Here is a 25,657-nt window from a genome sequence, read left to right as displayed (position 1 = left end):
AAATATAGAATTAATCTACACATACCCTTGTTGTAACCTTGGACAATTGCGTTTGTCATGTGACACACCTCGATGCCCACATCCACGACATAACCGGGACTTTGAAGTTGACTTCTCCTTTGATGATTTTAGTCTCTTCCCACATCCCTTTGTTCTTATTGAAGAAGGATCAATAATATTATGAGATCTATCCATGGATTTCCTCTTTTGACCCCCATTGTCGCATGTTTTACTAGTATTCATCTCTTGAATTTTGCTGTAGATATAATCAAATTGTTCATCCAAGAAGTTTGCCCCCTCATCAGTCAAAGATGCATCATCAATTAATACTGAAGCTTTAATAGATAACCTTGAGTGTCTTGACATCAAAACCCTTTGTGGATCATCAATGAAATTTTGCTTACCCAAAGCATGTATTGCTCCAACCTTTGCATCTCGTGTCCATCGTTTGAGTATATATTTATCTGGCAAATGAAACACTTGGTTGATACGAAAAAAGGCTAACATATGCCTGCATGGAATGCCATCGAACTCAAATTTCCTACAGCTACAGAATATGTTGTCCTTCTGTTTGTCATGCGTAAGCACCCTTGGTTTGGAGGAAGAATTACTTTGAAATTTTATCACATGATAAATCACTGAGTCAACTCCCGTAGATGCTTGTTGCACATAATAACCATGGATCTCACTTATTTCATTTTGAAACTCTACCCATTTCTTTTTTGTGTACAACTTAACCATTTGAGTTTCCATTGGCCAGTTTGTCTTAATCCTGGGAAGCTCATTCATATCAATATGGTCAGCAACTAACTCATTGTGTCTTTGGTGTCTCAGTGCCCTATTGAAACGGATTATAAAATCCATCAATGAATTCTTATTTGAAATATACCTCTTGAAAAATGCATGTGAGCCTTCAGATCTTTGACTACTTGACATTCCAGCACAAAATATATGACTAAAATATGCTGGCACCCACTTGTGTCGCAATTCATACATCGAAGACAACCAATCATTTTTCTCCAAGTTAGCACACTTGATAACTTCTTCCCATGAATTCTCAAATTCATCAGGTGTGGTAGAATTTCCAATGACATTCTTTATGCTTTGGTAGTATTCACGAAAAGTCAAAGGGTCTAATTTATCTGGAAATTTGTTCAGTATGTGCCACAAACAATATCGATGCACTGTCTGAGGGAAAACTTGGGCAATTGCTTTCGTTATAGCAGGATCCTGATCAGTGATGATCACATTTGGTACACCTTTAGGCATAGCTTCCATGAATTTGTTAAACAGCCAAACAAAAGACTCAGTTTTCTCATCACTTATAAAGCCACAACCAAAAATAATTGTCTGATGATGATGATTAACTCCTACAAATGGTGCAAAAATTAACCCATATTTGTTAGTGTTATATGTTGTATCAAATACAACTACATCACCAAATACATTGTATGCCGTCCTTGATACATGATCCGCCCAAAAACACCTACTAAATCTGTTATCTGAATCAGTCTCGTAATCAAAGAAAAAAGCTGAATTCTTCTCTTTCTCATATGCAAATAACTCGATTAGTGTTTCAGCATCGATACCCTTCTGTTCATCCCTTAACTGTTTCTCAAAGTTTCTAATATCTCTTTCTGTGCAACCTACCAGCTCAGGTCCTCCATACTCTATCTCTAATAATCGCATTTGTTGGCAAGTTGGCACATTGGCCTCTGAAAACTGTTGAGTCAATGCTTTCTTTGCTGTCGAAACATTACGATGTGAGCGTAGCAAATGCACCTTTGAAGGAGTCGAAAGTGGATGATTATGACCTTCCATAAAGTTAGTGACAACCCAATTAGGTCCAGTTTGTTTCTTGACAAGTGAAATCTTTGACTTACAACCAGTTCTAATTTCGCCACGTGCTCTTTCCCTCGTCCGTAGATCACCTTTTGTTTGTTTATTTCGTTGATCATTTGTATATCCTTCTTTAAAGCATACAAATGTTTTCCAGACAACTTCATTTGTCATCTTATTTTTCTTGCTATTATTTATCCTTGCACTAAATCCAGATTCTCGTGCATATTGATTATAGAACGAAAATGCCTCCTCTATTGATGAGAATTCCATCCCATATTTTGGCTTTCGATCATCTGCAACTTGGGGAATGTATAGCTGATTATGTTCTTCCATTGTTGAGGAATTTCAGATTTAGATGAAGTGAAGTTCTGCATATCACCATATAGTCACAAAAACATTCTAAATCAAATAGACATAAGAAGATAGATGTTGCTGGATTTTGAAGGTTTGATAAGTACCATATAACAAGTGTATTGTTTGGTAGAATAGTTAAAAATTAGTTAGTAATCTAACATCACAGTGTTCTCATGTGGTGGTCATCGGCAATGAAAAATATTTACATTCAGCATCAAAGAAACAAATAGAAGAGAGAAAAATTATAATTATGAAGATCTAGTGTCCAGCATAGAAACAAATCAAATAGGTTAACAATGGCAAAAGTTTTACAACTATAATGATAACCATGGACAATGGGAAGTAGAATGGATGCATTATATCTTTGCAAATAAGCAATAAATCAAGGATACTGTAATGAATACAATTCTTTGCTTTATATACTAGGGACACTAGTATTTATACTTGCTATATTAGAGAATGAATTCACTAAGATGAGAATTCCTTTGATCTAAATGTCATAGTAGCATAATGGTGTCCATAACGGTGAGTGATAAGAATACTGATTTGTATATTTAAAAAAATATCATAAGCCCCTTTATTTTCCACATGAAAGTAATTAGATTTAGTTGGCAGTATGTAAAAGCCACCCAAGAAGAAAACTCTGAAGCTAACCATTGGATTCTTTTTCAGAAGAAGCCAAACAGAAACAAAAATTAGACGGTAACCGGCAAAAACTAGATTGTACACTTCTATTTCCCAGACCAATAAATCCAGAGCATGTATTGTCAAAGGTAAACGGATGGAAATAGTAGTCATGAGTCCAATTAACAGCCAAATACAATTTAAGTACAAGAAAAGAGAAATAGAAAATAATTGGGTAGCAATATGTTCAAAATTGGACAAAAGGTAACCTATCAAAGTACCACAAGATGGAAAGAGTGACAATGAAATTGATAGTAGCTCAAAAAGCAACTAAATACAGAAAAAATGCATAATCATAGTTATCAATTATTGCTAGACCTATAATCGCATTGCTCAAGGCAGCAACAGAGAAGAGATTTAGAAACCTAATGCCGCAGGAGAATGATGGTTAACTGAGTACAAGCAACATCACAATGCAAAAGCCGATGCTAGCTGGTTGGATTGTTTCAACAGAGTGATTAGGGGATGATTCAGGAAGGAAATTTAAAATGCAAATAGCAAAAATAGGGAGGGTTCTCACAGAGAGGGACGGTGGTAGGGATGGCGTCGTGGCGACAGGTCGGCGTCGGCGGCTCTCGACAAACGACGACGGCGGCAACGATAGATGGCGGTAGGGACGGCGTTGCGAGCGAGGATCGTAGAGCACAGCCTCGCGGCAACGCGAAACGTAGAGCACGGCGTCGCGGCGAGAAACGCCGAGGAACACAGAGGCGAGGCGAGGCGAGCGAGGAGAGGAAAAGTTAGGTGCGTCGCGAGAGAGGATCGCAGAGCACGGCGTCGCGGGGAACACAGAGGCGAGGCGAGGAAACGACGTCGCGGGGAACACAGAGACGAGGGCGAGGAAAAGTTAGGTTTTAGAAAAGGAAAGGAAAAAATAAAATGACGTGGTTAAAAAAATATGAGAGGTGGAAAAAAAAATATATCCACCTGGCTTTGACGCGCACAGGAGCGCAAAAGAGGGCGCGTATAATATCAGTATTGTATATATATATATATATATATATATATATATATATATATATATATATAAAAGATGAGTGATTATCATTAAGTTTTGCCTTGGTTATGATGCAATAGTAAAATACTTCAATTCTTAATTGTGACATACTGTGGAATTAATTTCTTCTAGTGGAATGATAACCCTTAAGCGCTAGCACGAAGCGATAAATCATTTGTAATTTTGAATTTATCATACTAGAAAATTCAAGGATGAACTACATCCCATACTACGGTGCAATGATAAAGTATTTCCATAGTTAATTAGATATTCATGAGTCAATTCTTTGTTGCGACGCATTGTGAAATTAATTTTATCTAGTGGGAAGATAACCTTGGAATGCTAGTTGTGGAATGACGAGCTATTCATACTTCCATATTTACTCTGATGATTGGTAAAAAATTTTCATGGTGCCAAACTAGTCATCTTTATGATGAATCAGTTCGATGAGTTGAATATTTAGATTATCAAAAAAAAAAAAAAATTAATAGTGCCCTAGGGTTATCGTGCGATGGTAAAAGGTGAGACGAACATCTTAGATAATTAGAGTTCCAATCTCACCCAGGACATATTACATTTGGAGAGTTTGAAAAATTTGTGATGCTGAGCCGTCCATTATAACTCATATGTGTTTGCTAATTTATTTTGATGATTAATGAAAAAGTTTCGTAATATTGAACTAGTTACTTCTAGCATTAGTTGGACCGTAGCACTACTAGATATATGAATTATAAAAACTAAAAACTAAAAACTGAGAAGATAAATCATTCAACAAACTCCTAATACTTATAGTTCCAATATCAATTAAGGCATACTATATTTTCCTCATAATGAAAAATATTTCTAAATTACATTCAGGATGAAGAGAAAAATAATGGTATCATCATGTTAATGATCCCTTATCATTGGAGATGAGATCCTCTGGACCATCTTTCTTGATTTACTCCTGAGACACGAGGATGAGTGAATCATTTTTTTTTTTACCACATTGATTTACTCCTGAAATAGAAAAAATGAATTGATGGGAGGTAATCATCCTCATATATTAAATAGATGAGGTCATTACCTCCCACTAATACAAATGTTGGAATGTTGGATTAGAAGATGATAAAATTTCTTCCAAATTTTGACCTGACAGGATGCCCCATGACAAACAATCAAACAATATCAGCCGTCAAATTTGCTTAACGTTTCTCACGTCTATAATATGGTCGATGAATATTCAACACGATTGAAACGGATCAGTTGGTCAGGTCCGACTCAGATTCAATCAGTGACTTCAGGTTAACCATCTAGACGGAGCCCAATTGGACCCTACCTACCAGCTCAAGCCCATCATTTTAAAAAAAATTATTTTAAGTTTTTTAAAAATTATATAGAAATATTTTTTTTCGAATATTTGCATATAATCTGCAATATGGAGCAGTTAAAAATAGGACGAGTATATTTCGAACATAAAAATCTATGGCTCGAGCATTTGTGTAAACCTAGTGAGTACTTAGTCAAATGCGTATATTTCGAATACCAAAAATAATTTACGGGATCCGCGATTCATTTCTGTGATGGGATAAACACGGAACGTGTCGACGCTTCCCATTTTCCTTCCAATTGCGGCGGCGGCAGCAAGGAGGCGACGAAAGACGACGAGGAGGAGGAGGAGAGAGGGAGAGAGCAAGGAATCGCCTTCTTTTCGCTACTCGAATCCATCTCGTTGCCCTAAAGTTTTGCTTCCTCTGCGTTTATTTTGCTTTCCGAGTAGATCTGATCGCCCCTGCCAAATAACAACTCCTCTCTGCCTTCTCAATTCGATGCTTGATGAGGCTCTCGGTCAAGAGCCTCGTGTTCTTCTTCGCCGTGGTTGTCTTGGGGTTTCTCACCTCCGGCGTGCTGACGCCATCGGTGCTTGATTCGCCGGTGGAGGGCGAACCATGGCTGGCAGATGCAGCAGCAGCTGTTTCTTCTTCTCCCCCCTCTTCTTATCCGCATCGGTTTTCTCTTTCAGCTTCGCCTGCTGTCCAGGTCTCTGATGCAGAGAACGAGAGTGAACACCGCCCGTTGTCCAATGATCTAGTACCCTTCCCGACGGCTATAACAAGTACCGGAAAGAGAACGATCTTGAGTGTGGATGAAAAGTAAGTATGGGGATTTTGGGTTCATGTGAATAGGAGAACATTTCTGCATTTATGCGTGTTTTTGTATGTTTGATTGTTCTTTTGATTTCTTTAGATTAAGCAAAGATCTGATTTATTATTGTTCTAGTGTGTTCTGACTTTAGCATCCATTTTGAGGTAATGGAGACCAAGCTTCTTTAACACTGACGAAACTGTGGGTCTTAAGCGTTTGCGTTTAATCATATTAACTTGTCTAAGCATCTAAACTTGCCGCGCTTCAATAATTGGGCATTTGCTAATACATTTGCAAATATGATGCAGTAAACATGATAAATTCCTCCTCGCGTTGCCAAATGGTACTATCTATTTCATGAATAGATCCAAGAAACCTCAGTGGAAGCTTTTGACTGGTCAGCCGCTTTCATATTCGTGGCATTCTCCTTCAATTGTTGATCCTGAATATATTGTGTCATCTGATGGCGATGGGGAACTCTATGAATACAGCAAGAATTCTGGGAAAAGGGTACGCTCTTAGTGTCCTTTTGATATATATATTTTACAATCGCAATTTCAAGCTTCAAATCATTCCCATTAAGATTGGTAGCTCAGTGTAGAATACACTCTGTGAAGCCTAAAATTTAAACGTTCCTAGTTTTTATTTTGTCCTATGTGATTGGCAAATTCAACTGAATTATTTTATGCTTTCTTTCTTTTCATATAGAAGCATAGCTGGTCCATTGAGGAATGTGTCCAGCGAGCACCTATTGTTGAAGGATCAATCATCACTACTGGAACAAAGACATCAACTTTTTATGTGGTTGATGCAGAAAGTGGGGAGTTAATTTATAATGACATGGACCCTTTAAATTTGGCAACTGTTGGAGTGCGTTCTGCTAGAGAGCAGTCCATTGCATCCACATTAGAATCTGGCAATGCTACTTACATAACCATTATAAGAACAGATTATTTTCTCGACAGTTATGAGATAAACAATCATTTGTGGAGCGTTATGATTTCTCGTATAAGTGCTTATAATGTTGGGACTGGATTTCCACCCACTGTGGATGGTGGGACGGAACTACCCGCCATGACTGAAAGGAATATTCCTGTCTACATTCAGGTTGAAGCTGATCAATCACCTGAGCCAAAGCTTATGCTACCTGCCCCATCTAAACCAACTGCTGGAATGTTGTCTGGGAAGCATTATGTGCAATCGTCTGAATGTGAAGCAATTGATAATTGTTCATTGGGAATTCTTACTGCTTCCAAGTCAGTCCGTGTCCAGCTATCTGGAAAACCAGATGTTTTGTTTACCTCTTTGGATGTAACACAAGGCTTACCTGTGCCTGTTTCTCCAAAAGCATGCCCGTTGGGAAACTGCATTGCTGCTAGACCAAGTTTACCTGCTGAACATTTTAGACCGAGTTCTGGAAAAGATATTCCCAATGCATCACAGAAGTTGTTAGATGACCCAAAGGAATATTCAACAAGTGAATATTCTGATGCCCCTATGAATTTGTGGTTGTCATTGCAGTTTATTAACGGTCAAGGTTACATTTGGCTTTGGATTCTATTTTGCGCTGCTCTATTGATGTTTTCCGGTTTTTGGTTGAGAAAATGGTTGAATTATAATAAAGAATATGATGATTCAATACAAAAACAATCTGTGCTTTCCAAGAGAAAAAAACTCCTGAAAGCTGGAAATTTTAAAAGTTATACCAGCAGTGATATTGATGATCAAAATATTGTATCAAATGGAGAAAATACTGAAACTGTTGAACCCAGTCAAATTCAAGACAATAGGAGTTACTCATTCATAAACCTCACAAAGCCAGATGATAGTAGTGATGGGCGTTGGGTTGGCAGACTCTTTGTTACAAATACTGAAATTGGCCGAGGGAGCAATGGTACAGTTGTCTTTGAAGGACTTTATGATGGCCGACCAGTCGCAGTTGATCCTTCGTGTGCATGATGATGTGGCTCTTAAAGAGATTCAGAATCTTATTGCATCTGATCGGCATCCAAATATTGTTCGGTGGTACGGGGTGGAACAAGATCTGGATTTTGTCTATATCTCATTGGAGCGCTGTACTTGCAGCCTAAGTGATCTAATACAATTGTGCTCAGAGTCTTCTTCAGATTCTAAATATGCGGGAAATGGAACTTCAAATACTCTCATTGAGTGCAAACTTCAGTTAGGCTTGGTGAAAAATGTTGGAAAGGAATTTTCTTTGTGGAGTGCTAATGGGCTTCCTTCCTCTCAGCTCTTAAAACTTATGAGGTTGGAGTTTGTTGCTGTCCCCCATTTCCTTTCTTGTTCTTAAACATGCTTTCACTTTAACTGTGCATCCTGATTTATTGCAACAAAAATATATCTAGTATTTTTTTTTCCTTATTCGATCATAGATAGCTAGAGAACTTTGAAGAGTTGTGAATTAGCACTTACTAGGACATTCTGGACATGCACAAAAGTTCAAACATAACTTAACATGCAGCTGAGTTTTGCCTCATTTGATTGAATCAGGCACTTTAGTTGTTTATAGTGAAGAATCTTTTAGCAACTTTATATCTTCTATTATGAAAGAAATATTGAGCCTTGCTACAAATTTTATTACTTGGCCAGCTTAATATTGAACCTGGTTCAAGTCTATGTCACACCAACCTTCCAACACATTATTTGAATTTATCAGTCCAACGCTTTAGATCCTCATTGTCAAAGTACACTTGAACAACTTTGTCAAATGATTTTGATGTATTCTATACATTGTGGGAAGCCTTTTTCACATGCATAACTTTAGGATGGTTATTGTTATTTACATAGGTTCCCTCGGCTCTTTTTATTCAAATTTTGATAATATAGATTTCAAAATTTTTAAGCCATTTATTTATTTATTGTCAATTTGTAATCTGTCTGTGCTCCATTTTGTAATACAGAGATGTAATTTCTGGTCTTGCACATCTTCATGAACTTGGAATCATACATCGGGATCTAAAACCTCAAAATGTCTTAATAAGCAATGATAGATATTTTAATGCCAAACTGTCTGATATGGGCATTAGCAAACGCCTGCTTGAAGACATGACTTGTTTGAGTCGTAATGCCACTGGTGAGTGCAGAATGTAATTCAATATAGATTCTCTTTAATTTGTATAATGTTTCAAGTGGACTAAGAATAAGTTTGTATTGACGTAACCAGGGTCTGGTAGTTCAGGCTGGCAAGCTCCAGAGCAACTCCTTCATGGACGTCAGACACGAGCTGTGGATTTGTTCAGTTTGGGTTGTATTCTGTTCTTTTGCATCACCAAAGGCAAACATCCATTTGGCAATCACTTTGAAAGGGATTCAAACATTGTGAAGAATCACATGGACCTCTTTTTGGTCGATCATATACCAGAGGCTGAACATCTACTTTGTCAATTGTTACATCCTGAGCCGCAGATGAGGTAGGCTGAAATTCTTTGACTCTTTAATTTTCATTATAATCATTTTCTCCCATTTTCATTGCTTTCTTAATTGCATCTATTTAATATTAATTTGCACTGTGGTCATTTCTCTCCATTTTCATTGCTTTGTATAATAGCATCATTTGATATGAACAGGCCAAATGCAGTGGAAGTATTACATCATCCTCTTTTCTGGAGTTCTGAGACACGACTCTCATTCCTACGAGATTTGAGTGATAGAATTGAATTGGAGGACAGAGAGAATGAATCAGATCTTCTCAAAGCACTAAAAAATAGTGCAGCAGCTGCATTTGGTGGGAAATGGAAAGAAAAATTGGACGTTGCCTTAATAACAGATATGGGTCGTTATCGAAAATATCGATTTGATTGCATGCGAGATCTTCTTCGAGTAATAAGAAACAAGTTGAACCATTATAGGGAGCTACCCAAACCTCTCCAGGTTTGTTACTTCCAACTCCTTCCAACTTTGAAATCAATTTGTCACATGCCATGACTTGTTTCAGTTAAGTATTTATGTGATTCTTTTTGAAATTGCATTACTCTTTAACATAATTATCATGAAAACGTTGTTTGTCAGAGTACGAATTTTGAGAAAACTTGTCATGCCTTTCTCTTTTAATGGGTCATTCTAGGTTGAAGTCTTTTTGATTTGTCTCTTTTTGGTTAAAAAATAGTCAGTGATTGAACCAACAATATAATATTATATTTGTACAATTTGTTTAAGAATGACGTCTTTAATCCATTCACATCATAAAGATTTGAATATTTGCTCTTATCATATTAAAATTTTATATTTATTAACACAAAATAACAAAGACCATTTGCTTATCCTATATATATATATATATATATATATATAGAGAGAGAGAGAGAGAGAGAGAGAGAGAGAGAGATTTGTTATATTGGACAACACACGTGGGCGCCTCTCACGTGGGGAGGTGCCTCCGCGTGTGTCGCCCAACATAACAAATTTGTGTGTGTATATATATATATAATAAAAAACAACTTATATTGGCATTGTTTTAAAATATAGACTTAATTAGCAAAATCATGGTCCATACTATTCATATATATTTTTGTTAGCCTCAACTATGCTACACATAATAAAAAGAAGAAAACTATATAAACATAACGTGTGCTTATAATCAAAAGAAAATAAACTTCCATGAAAAATTAATGAAATATTTTGCATAAAAGAAATTAAAAATATCTAACAATTTTTTTTCGAGAAATGATATTCTTAAGGATAGACACATAAATGATGGGACCCACAAAAAGTGAAATGGTGGGTCCCATCATTTATGTGTCTATCCTTAAGAATTTTCCTTATGAATATCATAGCTCTTTTTTTTCCTTTTCAAATTGATAAGATCAATGAAAATTCTGACAAAGCAACAAATAAGTGTTTCTTTTGACTTGCCACGCAATGTCAATCTATTGGCGGCTCTCAGTTTCGGCAATACTTTTGATTTACAATATATTAGTTTGGATTATCTATTGATTTCCAGTAAATTCTTTTTCTTCAACCATTCTATATTGCTTAATGCATCCATTCATTGCAGATATATCTACATCTTTGTGCTTTTCCACCCAAGTAATGTCCATATTATTACCTTTCTGTTGTCAGGAAGATAATTCTATTTAGTTTCTCCTCTCTTGAACTTTAAGCCTTGATTGTTGGTATATGGTCATTGATTCAATGGCAAACCTAAGCATTATGCTTAACAGAACTTTGTTGATCTGCACAATTTTATTCTTCTTTTGGCAGGGTGGTTCTCAAAGCCTTGATTGATGTTTGTTGTCATTTTTACTCGCACAAATGTAGTTAGCATTGGCTGCGTGTTTCGTTAAACTTTAGAAAACAGTATTGAATGTGATACCTGTTTAAAATTATTATTCTGAATCATTTTTTTTATAGCTCAAATGAATCCTTTAAATAATTCACATTACTTCCAGGAAATTCTCGGACCTGTTCCTGAAGGATTTGATTCGTACTTTGCAAGTCGATTCCCCAAACTTCTCATAGAAGTCTACAAGGTGGCTTTGCAGTACTGCAAGGAAGAGGACTTCTTCAAAAAGATTTATAGAACTAGTATTTTATAGCTTTATACGGAGCTACCTTACCTATATCTTAGTCCTTTGAGAAACCTGATTATCACTGTACAATATTAATGTAAATGTTTAACATATGCTTTAAAACTAATGTAATTAGGCCCTTTATTGTACTTGCGTTCGAGAGAAAGACTAACCCTTGTAAATTATCAACGCAAGTATACTATTCATCATATTCCAGAGGCCAATGGTACTTAATTCTATACTTCATTTTTGTTTGGGTACTTCAACAATGAGTAGTAATTGATAGGTGATTTCTTTTATTTTTGTATTTTGGGTTGCACTTTGATGTTACGACAAAGCGAGTACAGAGTAAAAGATTTTCACGGAGAACCTTTGTCATTAAGAGTAAATATCGTGAAAGAGAACTAGCTATACAGCCATTAAAACTCTATTCTGGTACTTGAATCTATAATTTTCCTCATCACCAATCTACCATTCGCGAGTTTTTTTCTTCTTTCTAATCTTAAATTGCAATGAGTTTATTTAGAAATCAATTCAATCGGTTGAATTCATCAACAGCTGCCCTTTCGCAGAACCATCAACCTCGGCCTTCTCGTGATTCCGGTCAAATGAAGCAATCCTTCCTCATGCGATCGCTCCTCGTTTTCAGACTGATCGCGTCACTTGAGTCAAAATCATGACTTATACTCGAACTCGATCGAATTAAGAATGAAAACGCCGTAGGTTTCAAGTTGAAACAACCGCGTTTTGAACGAGTCTTTTAATTTGCCTGTTGAACGACCAATATGTTGTGCGTGGACTTCAAATTCAAAACCCATGCACAAGTTCGTTCAATATATATATATATATATATACACACACACTGGTAGATCAGTTAATTATACCATCATTAATTGATCAATTCTTCTCTCCATTTCTCCTTCTCTCCGTTGAGTTGAGCTAGACAAGTAGTGAATGGCCGGTGTAATGGTTTCAAAGAAGCAGCTGGTGTTGGTGCTGCTGGTAGCGAGCATATGTCTGATGGTGGCGGCGAGGCCGCTGGGGATGCATGGAGAGTACTACAACGTCGTCGATGGCGAGCTGCTGTTGCAGTCTCTCCCGCAAGGAAAGGTGACGCCATCAGGGAAATCAGGCTGCACTCACAGCCTTAACCGCGGCGGTCATTGTCGGCGGCGTTGAGGAAAAACTCAATTCAAGTTAACATTCCTTGAACTATATATAGCTAGTGATTAAGAAGTGGAGAAGACGATCCCCATGAAGATGGTGGATCTTAATTATGAGTTTGTTTTTTTTTTCCACATAATGGATTTGATTGTTCACTCATTATTATTATTTTATTTTTTTAAAATAAAAAAATTATGGTTGCTCTATATATGTATATGCATTGGAGTAGAAGATGATATAGTCCCTCCTAAATAGTTCACTATTACTTGTCCCATGAAAAGATACAAATAGAAGTCATACAAATACAAATAGATCCTAAATAGTTCACTATTACTTGTGAGTTGTGCCATGACAAGATACAAATAGAAGTCATACAAATAGACAGATTAAAGGAGAAAGCAAAAGATGATCTATATGTATTGTTAGTTAGTGATATGGATATTCAGGAAGTCAGAGAATTAAAAATCCTATTTAGAAAAAAAATATGATTGACTAAATATAGAAAAGATATATATACTTTTTACTATTTCCAATAATATTTATGTGTAAATTAAGTACCTATTTTACCACTTCTACCTACCTCTGTTGTGCAGGTTAAAATATTATAATTTTCATATGATTATAAAAAGACTATTATGCATACAAAATGATATTTCTATCCTACTGTCTATAAAAATTTGGTTTGAGAATTATTTCTCAATAAAAGATTTAAATGAAGTAGTTTATATTTTAGTATGAAGATAAGATAGATCTAATAGATTTCTTAGTCTAAGTCAAAATATATATATTGATAAAATACTTAATCGTTTTGTTATGCAAAATTCTAAAAGAGATTTCTTACCAATGTCAGATGGTGTGAGCCTTTTTGAAGGCTCAATGTCTCTCTACTAAGGAGGAGAGGGATAGGATGGAGAAGATTCCTTATGCATATGTTATTGGATCTATCATATATATATGTAATGTTATGTACTCGTCTTATGTCTTGTATGCATTAGCATGTCGAGTAGATACCAATCAGATCCGGGTGAGAGTCATTGGACCGTGGTCAAGAATATTCTTAAATACTTGAGAAAAAATAAAGATAATTTCTTGATATATGGAGGTGATGAGAGGCTCATTGTAAATGGTTACAATGATGCAAGTGTTGGTGCAGCGGGGCCGGCAAGAGGGGAGGGGTGAATTGCCTACAATAAAAAAATACCCTCTTCGATCTTTCAACTCTAAAATAGCAATAATAAAATAATAACAAATAAAATAAAAGAAACAAAAAATAAGAGACTTAGCAATTTGACTTGGTACAACCTACATGGTTGTTAATTCAAGGCGGTTGAACATCGCACTAAGAATCTTCTTCTCTGAAGGTGGAGAATCCTTTTACACACTTAGAGAGCTCAAGAGTTGTTAGAAAATTGAATACTGAGTTGAATGATTATTTCCTAACTCCAGGGGTCTTTTTATAGCTCATGGAAATCCTATCTCGAGTCTTGAGGGTGCCTCCAAAGGCGTTGAGGGTGCCTCCAATGGGATAAGAGGATAAAGTTTTATCCGCATGCCAACAGTCACAAAGATTGGGTTGAGGGCACCCTCAACGCCATGAGGTCGCCCTCAATGCTGCAGGGTATAAATAGCTCCAACTTCTCTTTTTCTCCTTTTCAGCTTCCGAAGTCTCGATTGCTTGGGTGATTGCGGTCAACCGAAATAGGGCTCACCCGAACCACCCAATTTTCGGCCTTCTCCTCGAGCAGGCTTCCACCCCGGCTTCTCGTCCCTCTAATGCCACGCACGTTCTTCTCGTCCACCGGTGTATTCTTCCGCAGCTCTCTCGTCCTTCGGATGCACCGTGCCCGTCAGCTTTCTTCCCGTGTCATCCTTCTCGCTAGCTGTATCTTCCGCTCGACTTCCTGCGCTCCTAAGCTCTTGCACACTTAGACACCGTGATCAAAATCAAACAGAATCTAACCTAATTTGGTTGATCACATCAAAACAACCATGGGGACCAACAATCTCCCTCTTTTTGATGTGCATCAACTCAAGTTTAAGTTAGGGAAAAAACAGAGAAGAAGTAATTTAAAGAAATTACTAAACTAATATTTTAAGCATAAAGATTGTAATAATAGAATTTGTAATTTTTTAAGTAAAAAAAATATTAACTTGTTCCTATCCAATTTTTTTTTTAAGTACCAATTTTTTTTTAAGTACCAATTTTTTAAAAATATTTACTCCCCTAAACTTGTTCCTAACTCTCCCCCTTTGATCACAACAAAAGCGGGGTAGGATTTTTTTAAAATAAATTTAAGTTAACAAAGAACTCTAACCTTTAGGCAATTTAAACAAAATATTTTTGAGAAATTTCCAAAAAATGTTTTAAAAAACTTGTTAAAGCATTATCTAATTTCTATTTTCATGATTTATCAGTAAGTTAATTAAACATCTTATTTCAATATTTTGGCTTCCAGGTAGTGGCGAGGCACTAGGCCTTCTTGGTTATTGGAGCAACAACCACTTTCTTAGACAAAGTCTCACAAAGAAAATTAACTATTTAATTTTTCTTGTTGAAGGCGCTAACTTACAAAAATTTAATTTAGAAAAGATTTTGAAACACAGTATAGGTTCCTTCCTACAGGATTAATCAAAAACTTAGGGGCTACATAATTTCTGGGAATTTTTCTAAGTTGCCCCTGATATTTTCTAATGTACCAGTTCAATTTTTCATACAACTTAAGTTTTGATTTTTGAAATTTATTTAAGCATGCATGATCATTTTTCAATTTTTTAATTTCAATTTTCAATTTTTCATTCTCTAATTTTAGATTATCGTACATTTTTAGAGGACATGTCTTTGCTAAGTGTAATTTTAACTCATCATTTTTCTTTTCTAATTTAACTAAATCTTCAGTAAGCACTTTAATGAGCTGAACGGACTGCTTAGGAGTTAGAGTACGTATCTTACTTACCTCAATTTCTGATGCTCCCCATTCATCGCAACATTCTTTTTCTGATGATCCTCCCCCTTCATCTATGCTCATCTCTGAGCCGGTTTCTACTTCAATTTGATGGTTAACCATCAGTGCTAATCCCGAGAAGACTTCGACTTCATATTCGGAGGATGATGATTCATCCCATGCAATCTTCAGACTCTGGCGTTTAGAGCACGCCGGTCTCTGAGACTTTTCCTTGTCCATTTTCTTTAATTTTGGGTAGTCATCCTTGATGTGCCCTTCCTCGTTGTAGTTATTGTTGGAGTGTATACTGAAAGCCTAAGCTTTGTAAACATTCATTATGAATAAAGAATCACATTTGGTCAAATTGTCTACATTTGTTTGTAGTTGTTCATATAATTTATATTGTAGATAACATAGTATGTGGTGTCACATGCAGAAGATGATGTTATCAGTACCTTATAAATTATAAACAGTAGCTCACGACTAAAATGGAAAGGAACAAACCATTAGAAGGTCGTAGTGTAATTAGGTATTAGTTTATCTTAACTATATAATTACACTAGTACACTCAGAGTGTATTGAGTAGGACCATTAGAGGTCGTTTCTTTTATACTGACTTTGTAAAGGAACAAAGACCTCAGTTATTATGGAAGTGTGTGCTCTTAATCCTAATATAATAACAAGCACATATGTTTGATATTTATTTATTTAATTTATCAATGGGTGAGATTTAGTTCGATGAATCAATAAATCCGATAAGTTGGGAAATGGTATCACTTATAGTGTGTGTTGTTGATTATAGAAGGAAACTGTGTCCTAGAGATACTAGGTTGATAATGTCCTCAAGAGGAACTCATAAAGATTGTCATGTTAAACCCTGCAGGTGGACTTAGTCCGACATGATAATAAGGTTGAGTGGTACTACTCTTGGATTTAGATATTAATTAAATGAGTTGTCAGTAACTCACTTAATTAGTGGACATTCGATATCTTAAACACAGGGAGACTAACACACTCATAATAAAAAGGAGCCCAAAAATATAATTTGGGATTGGCGCGGTAGTTCAATGATAGTTCTCTAGTGAAATGAATTATCATTGATAAAATTAAGTTGTGTGTTCGGGGCGAACACGGGATGCTTAATTTTATCGGGAGACCAAAACCAATTCCTCCTCTCGGTCCCTATCGTAGCCTCTTATTTATAGAGTTCTATACCCACCTATACCCACCTTCTATACCCACCCAATAGGGGTCGGCCAAGCTAGCTTGGGAACAAGCTAGGGCCGGCCTAGGTATAATATTGGGTGGCCGGCCCTAGCTTGAACCAAAGCTAGTAGGGCCGGCCAAAATAAATTAAAAAGAATTTCAATTTTAATTTTTATTATGTGGAAGAAATAATTTATTAAAGAGGATTTAAATTAAATTATCTCTCTTGTAAAATTTACAAAAGATTAAAGAAAGAGATTAGATCTCTTTCCTTATTTGTACATTGGTGAGATATTTTATTTTCTCTTTAAAAATTATTCACATGTTGTAAAATTAAAATTATGGAAATTTTTTTTTATTAATCATGAAGAGATTTTTTGAAGAGAAATTTTATTTTTAAAAATTTCCGAAAACAAATAAGGAAAGTTTTAATTGCTGATTGAAACTTGTCCAATTTGCTTCCCATTGATGTGGCCGGCCATCATTGATTAATTGGGGAAATATTATTTTATTTTTCTCAATTAAATCATGTCAAGGGAATTAAGGAAATTTTATTGTAATTAAATTTCCTAATTTGCCTAGGCCAAGGAATATAAAAGAAGGGGTGAGGGTGCCTTCACAAGACACAACATCTTTTATTTCTCTCCCTCTTTTGTTCCTTGGTGTGGCCGGCCATCCTCTCCCTCTCTTCCTCTTGTGGTGGCCGAACCCTTCTCTTCCATTGGAGCTCTTGTGGTAGCCGGATACTACTCGGAGAAGAAGAAGAAGAAGGAGAGAAAGCTAGCATCTCTTGGAGTTTGGTTAGTGTTTTGATTTTCTTCCTCGGTGAAGCTTCCTCTTTGTTGGCCGAACCTAGCTAGGAGGAGAAGAAGGTGATTGGTGGTTTCTCGTCTCGGAAGATCGTTGCCCACACAACGTCCGAGGTTAGAAGAGGTATACGGTAGAAGATCAAGAGGTTTTTCTACAAGGTATAACTAGTAATTTTTCTTTCCGCATCATGCTAGTTATTTATGGAAATAATACCAAATACAAGAAGCTTACGTTCTAGAATTTTGAATATGTTTTTCGAAGTTGTGTTCTTTTGTTTTTTTTCTTTTCCTTGTGATTTGATTGTTCTTTTTGGTTAACCTAAAGTTATTTTAGGAAATTAAATATTATCTTTCTATAAAAGGTTTTGTCTAGTCGGTGGTGGTTGCTCCCATATCCAAGAAGGTCATGTGCCTCGCCACGTCAGTACTGGGAACCAATTATGGAAAATAATATTTAATGGAATTAATAACTTAAGGAGACTTGGGTCGAACGTGTTAAGTTCCGCAGGAGATCCAAGTCAAAACCTAAAAGAACAAATAGATTAAGTTTTGGATCAAACGTGTTAAGTTCCGCAGGCGATCCAAAATTTAATTTAAAAGAACACATGGTAGCTAGGAAAAGGTTCAGACCTTTGTACAAAAATTTTGTACAGTGGAACCTATAGGTTTTCCGAGTAGCAACCAACAGTTGTAGCATCAGACCGTCCTTCTATTGCGTTGATGTTTTCTCGACTGCAATCTAAATTTATTAGTCTTAATAAATTTATTTAACTTTCTTACCAATAGCGTCGCTTCAGTTTCATCGATCGACGCTTCAGAGTCGGGATCGTCCATCTCGGCTTGAAGGGCAACATTGAGATTTAACTTCTCTATTAGTCTATTTGTTTAGGTTCTGCAATTTGAGACTCGTGAAGTTCAAATGTAGAAAATAAATTTTCTAGTGTACTTACCTCAAAGTCCTTAGAGATGTAGTATGCATCTACTAAGGACGCCCATTCTGGAGTTCTTGAGAAGGCATTGCGCGCATACCGAATCGAGTCTCGGTTTGTTACCGATTCTCCGAAGTTGTTCAGTTGAGTTATTAGCTCCTTGATTCTTACTTGGAGTTGCGCTACCTTCTCGCCATTGTTCATCCGAAGATTTGTAAGCTGAGTTCGGAGAATGTCGCGCCTTGCTAACTTCGCTTCTAAGGTGCCTTTGTGGAGCTCCAGGAATTTTTCTCAGAGGTCTTTGACGGAGTCGTAGCTTCCGATCCGACTTACCTCCTGGGGTGGCAAAACGTTGAGCAGATGGAACTCTGCCTTTCCGTTGGCCACAAAATCAGCTTGTTCCTTTTTCATCAGTTGTATTCTTCCTTGTCTTTAAGGGTTGCTAAACCATATTTCATAACTAAAAGAATATCAAATTCTATTTTGAAGAATACCTCCATTTGGCATTTCCATGTAGCGAAGTCTCCGTCGAATTTCGGGGGATGAATACTTGCACCGGCCATCATCTTGATCTTTGTTGCTTCAGACGACGGTTAGTCATTCTGAGGCTGTTTGGCTCTGATACCAATTGTTGGTGTAGTAGGACCGACAAGAGGGGAGGGGTGAATTGTCTGCAATAAGAAAATACCCTCCTCGATCTTTCAACTCTAAAATAGTAACAATAAAATAATAACAAATAAAATAAAAGAAATAGAAAATAAGAGACTCAACAATTTGACTTGGTTACAACCTAGATGGTTGTTAATCCAAGGTGGTTGAACAGCGCACTAAGAATCTCCTTCTCTGAAGGCGGAGAAGCCTTTTACACACTTAGAGAGCTCAAGAGTTGCTAGGAAATTGAATACTGAGTTGAATGATTATTTCCTATCTCCATGAGCCTTAATATAGCTCCTAGAAATCCTATCTTGAGTTTTGAGGGCGCTTCCAAAGGGGTTGAGGGTGCCTCCAAGGGGATAAGCGGATAAAGCTTTATCCGCATGTCAACGATCACAAAGACTGGGTTGAGGGCACTCTCAACACCATGGAGGGCGCCCTCAATGTGGAGGGTGCCCTCAACGGCATGAGGTCGCCCTCAATGCTGCAGGGTATAAATAACTCCAACTTATCTTTTTCTCCTTTTCAGCTTCCGAAGTCCTAATTCCTTAGGTGATTGCGACCAACCGAAATAGGGCTCATCCGAACTCAATTTCCGGTCTTCTCCTTGAGCAGGCTTCTGCCCCAGCTTCTCGTTCCTCGAACGACGCGTACGTTCTTCTCGTCCACCGGTGTACTCTTCCGCAGCTCTCTCGTCCTTCGGACGCACCGTGCCCGTCAGCTTCCTTCCCGTGTCGTCATTCTCGATAGCTGCATCTTCCGCTCGACTTCCTACGCTCCTAAGCTCCTGCACACTTAGACATAGGGATCAAAATCAAACAAGACATAACCTGACTTGATTGATCACATCAAAACAACCATGTGGACCAACAACAAGCTTCCAAGTCGACAAGAATGATTCGAGATCGTAGTCAGGATACGTGTTTTACTTAAATGGTGATGTTGTGAGTTGGAAGAATTCAAAGCAAGATACAATTACTGATTCTACTACAGAGGTTGAGTGTATTATTGCTTCTAATGCAGCAAAAGAGGATATTTGGATAAAAAGTTCATCAAAGAACTTGGTGTGGTTCCTAGCATTTCTAAACCAATAGACCTCTATTGCGATAATAATGAGATTATTACACAGGTGAAGGAATCTAGGTTTTATCAACAATCCATATACATACTTCAGCAGTCTCATCTCATTCAAGAGATTATCGATAGAGGAGATGTAACAATATGTAGAGTGTCGATTGATGACAACATTGCGAATCCACTGATTAAGGTCATAGCATAGAGGAAGCATGATGGTCACACTTGATGACTTGGTATTCGATACTTCAATGATTGACTTTAGTGCTAGTGGAAGATTGTTAGTGTCAACCCTGATAGTTAATCATAAGTTGATTGGCTTAGGACATATTATATGATATTTATAATAGACAATGTTTTGTTTGCTATATTTACTTGATGTTTGTGCAAGCTGAGTAAATATAGTGCTTAGAATAGTAGATTCTAGTTTATAACATATCATATATATATATATATATAACAATACTCTTAATTATTCCTAATCAAGTATTAATATACAAGGACAATATTAATACGTTGAGACTAATATTTAGATCAACTGATGACTTATTCCCACAAGTCATGTATATAAGATATCAAGTTAACACATGATTATATATTAGAGAATCTGTACTAAATTGACCCACATGAGAAATTTCATGAATCGTTATATAAGTATCAAAAATATTTTACAGTGACTATTAGTATAAATATTCCTTAAACTTGAAGATATTACGATTCTTACACAAGGAGTTGTATATTTTGGTATCGACAAATGTCACATATATCAAAATGAACTATAAAGCCGTTCACTGGGTATACAATGAACTATGATGAGGGATGTGAGTGATGTAGATGAAATTTTTCCTTTTCATATAATGGAAGACATATTAGTGGACTCCCTGATTAAGTAAGGCTACTAAAATGCATGACTATGCTCAAAAATGTCAATATGAAATATTAAACATATTTGATTGAGTCTATTTAGAGATCAAGAAACACTTACATTGATGAGAGGATGACATGGTCTATGCCTCATGAATCAATCTAGATATTAAGGACAAAAATACCGAGCTATGCAAAATAATGGTTACAAACAGGTTATGTCGGATCTCAACATTCTTGTTACTTGGGTAACAATGATATATTGTTAGATACCACTCATTGCTTGTGCATTTAAAATAGTTTTAGAAACACTGTCAATATTACGAGAACCTATTGGGTCACATACAAAGAGCATGTTAATTTGAATATTGATTTATTTTAGCTTGACTAAAATAATATGGGTCTAAGCCTTAAATCTGAAATTGATTTTAAATCTTAAGCTTATTGATTTAATGAGCGAATTCAATATTTTTCCTTTTCTTTTAGGGCCCAACCCAACTATAGCCCACTAAGAGAAACACTAATAGTCATCTCTTTAAATAGGGCTAAGAAGGTAAAGAGTCATTAGTTTTTCTTTTGCCATCTTAAATAACTATCTCTTTAAAGAGGGCTAAGAAGGTAAAGAGTTATTAGCTTTTTCTTTTTATCATCTTAAATATCCATCTCTTTAAAGAGATTAAGAAGGTGAAGAGTTAGTTTCTTCTTGGATTCTACCTTAAATAGTCATCTCTAGCAAGAAGTTGAAGGTGTGTGAGATTCTCCAATTACTGAGTTTGTGAGATGAAACAAGGGGCGTACTAGTGTAGATACTGTAGAGGCGTGAATATTTTGATCATGCTCAGATTGACCTGACTAACAGATTTTCGAGGGTTGTTCATGCATCAAAGGTCACAATCCTACTTGGTAGAGTAGTCACAAGAGTAGTTCTGCATTCATATGGATCTCTGAAGGGATCAATTTCCATTGTATTTTAATTTATTTTTCACTCTAGATCCCTACAACTTGACCCCATGCAAAGGGCCACTGTATTAGGCAAAGCTAGCCTCATAATTTACCTCCATTCCAAATCGCAGACGACAATCCTGGAAGGGCCCATGAAGTGAGAAAAAAAGGTGCTGCACTAAAGGATGAGCAGTCCTAGAGGACTATAAGGTGAGGATTATCACCTTTTGCGACAACAAAGGATAAGCAATTACTGGTGAAAAATTTTCATGGGACCAGATCGATCACTCCCAGGATTAATCAGCATAAGTTAGATACCTAATGGTAATTAAACATAAACTAAAGGATGAGTGGTTGCTCCCAGAGCATAACAAGTTGGCAAGAGGTACGGTGGATGCACTCAGCGTCGAGGTTTCGATTCTCCAGCAGTGTAATTTTAGACACCTACGATGCTCAAAAACCTAGTGTGGCAGGCCGTCAGGCTATAGGTGTTGGTGTAGTTAATATGAATAGTTAAATTTAGGTTTTGATGAATAATAAATGGATTAAAGTTAGATGTTATGTTATTTAACCTTGTTACTAAATGTGCAGGAATTGATAACTCTAGAGGACCTAATACTAGGCTGAAACCCAGTTAGTGTTGGTGCAGTTAGCACTAATGATCTAACTCAAGTTTTGATGAATGACAAGTGAATTAAAGTTAGATGATTGTGATCTACTCTGTCAACCAAGTGTGCAGGATATAAACTTGATGAGTCTAGAGGACCAGATACCAGGCTGAAGTCCAGTTAGATCAGGAGGACTAGACAATTAGCAGGAAGTCCAGTAGAGTCAGAGAAGACTAGATAGTTGGCAAGAAGTTTAGTCGGATCAAGGAGGACTAGATGATTAGCTAAAATTTAGATTGGTTAAGATCTGACAGGAAGTCCTGGTGGGTAATGGGACGTGACATCAAGGAAGTCTGCAATTGGTAAGTAGAGGTAAATAATTGGAGGAGAGATCCATTGAGGACACATTCCCGATTGAAGGAATAGCAGATATCGGTTTGACCTAAAGTTTCAGTGAAACTCAAAGTTAGGACTGGACAATCCAGAGACTGTGAAATGTTTACTTTATGTTATATTATTTTTTATTGTGCTAACTCTATGTTGCAGAAGATTAAAAGCTGGAAAATCGAGCTCCAAGTGCTCAGAGCCTGTCTAGGCGCCCATGTCAAGGGCCTCTAAGGAGCACCCGAGCGACAATGTAGGCAGCCAGATGGTTTGAGCACTTGGGGTAGCTCCAGACATCCAGACCATCAAAAGTCATCTGTAAGATGAGTTGTCAGCGGTTCGGGCGTCCGAAGATGGATAAAGTCTATGGGATAGATTTTTGACGAGGTGCCACCATATCATCACACTCCAGACACTCAGGGGTGGATCCAGGTGTTAGATTTTGAGGGATGTCCTAAGACAATCATCTTATAATTTTTACCATTTATTTAATAAATATAAATTTACTATTTGAGTACATATTATATGTTTGAATAATCTTAAACTCATTTACTGAATGTCCGCAATACAATTCATAGCATGAGAGAATTTGTGATTGGATCACAACTTGTGATTATCTTTACATATGCAATTATAAACATATTAGAATTTCCCTAGTTGACAAATTAGTGCATTTCAACATCATCAATTATGTAAGACTAGCACGGGTTATACTCCTTAGTTCAGCCAAGCAATTGTTCTCATTAGCCGGAGACATTGGGATGTCAAGAGTTAAACGTAGATGCTAATTATGGTAACTAGTTCATTGAAGTGACTTACTGTAAGACTTTATATAGTTTTCTATATATATATGGATATGTTTGTGAAGTTCTTACTGCAGCTCAAGTGTAAGTTTCCTTCGACTTGAAGTATACAAGTCATCTTGACCATGAAGACTTATACTTTGATATCTTAAGCAAACATATCTTGGAGGTGTGGACTCGAGATGTTGGATATAAATCGAAATGTCTGAAGGTGTTTAGATACCCCATAGAGGATTCACTGGTCCTTGCGAGGAGACATATATCCTATGACCACTCATTAGGATTATTACTCAAAGTCTTTGGTCAAACCATCACATGTTAAGAGTATGAGACTTTTGTACACATGTACGAGTAATTTGAATCCGCGGAACAAGAAAGTATTACATGGGCTAGGTATGACGCAGTCAACCTAGTGGGGGCAGACACATAGACCATGTCATAAACTAAGTGAGTATAAAATAAGTGAAAGAAACGAGATACGACTCACTATAGCTGTTGAAGGGTTCAAAATTAGTTCTGAGATTAACTGTGATTTTTCGGTTAATTAGGGATCATGATGTACTACTAGCTGTCACTCATGATCGTTCCATAATTAAATAGTTAATTATGGATAACTAAGATAAATCGAGAACCTGTTGGGTCACACACACTACGAGTCTCCAAAAGACGTAAAACAAGTTAGAGAATAGGATTCTCATATCAAGAGATAAATGTTTGGTTGGACCATACATAAGACAAATGTTAAAATATTTGTCAAAACGAATGCATGATGGGCCACATCTCTTATGAAAGAGTTGGACCTTATTTGATTTAGTCATGAACCAACTTGATTTATTTATGAATCAAATCAAGGGGTTAATGAGCTTTTTTTTTTGTTAAGGCATAATACGTTGGATTTGGGCTTTCTAATCCAACTCATTAAAGAAGACTATATATTGATATGGTTAAGAGAGAATTAATAGACAATTCATTATTGCCTTGATTAGATTTTAGAAATCTAAACCTGACACCTCTCTCTCCCTCTCCCTCTCTCTTGCCACCGACCACAACAAGAGGTTATTATCTAATTGCTGTGAGCCACTCAAAAGAAGAAGATCTTTCTTTTACTTCTTCTTCCTCTTCTTGATCCCTCTCCTTCACTCGTAGCTAATACCTTCTGAAGGCGAAGGTTGTTCTCTTGGAGTTGTCTTGAAGAGTTCGGCGTGGATACGAATAGAGGTGAAATTCGATAATGTCGCAAAAGATTGATGCCCTTCTTGTTACAGGTCATCCGTAAGATATACCTAGGATAATTATTATTCGATTTTATTTTATTTTATGATCTTGTATGCTTGTGTTGTATGTGATGTAATAAATTAGTTTATTTATAGTTAAGTCTTCCGCTGTGCATATTTATAAAACGTATTTTTAGCACACACTGCATCAGACATATGCCAACACTAGGCACCTGAATGGGACTATAAAAGGAGGGTTCGACCAACAACTTCAATACAACATTTACTACAACTTTGATTCTTGCGTGTTGCTCTGAGAAGGCTCCAATGATCCTACAAATTTGCTCTGACAATCGATAACTAAGGAATTCTATTCATACTTTCTTTTTGTCGGTAACCTTTTATTTTATAGTTCATGTACTTAAACTTTGTAGCTCAAATTTTTGAACTGATAGTGATTGCCTAACAAAAGCACTCAATGAGTACGGATCTTGGAGTAGGAGTCGTCAAAAGCTCCGAACCAAGTAAAAAATTA

At 36.6% G+C, this 25,657-nt stretch overlaps 1 pseudogene; it reads left to right on the top strand.

Moving 5' to 3' along the window:
- The first annotated feature begins 5,404 nt into the window (after window positions 1-5,404).
- On the top strand, window positions 5,405-11,775 carry LOC122033352 (annotated as a pseudogene).
- Window positions 11,776-25,657: the final 13,882 nt, after the last annotated feature.

The sequence above is a fragment of the Zingiber officinale genome, chromosome 11B (genome assembly GCF_018446385.1).
Source record: "Zingiber officinale cultivar Zhangliang chromosome 11B, Zo_v1.1, whole genome shotgun sequence".
NCBI lineage: Eukaryota > Viridiplantae > Streptophyta > Magnoliopsida > Zingiberales > Zingiberaceae > Zingiber > Zingiber officinale.
The sequence above is the reverse complement of the archived record's forward strand: the minus strand, read 5'-3'. Positions and strand labels throughout refer to the sequence as shown.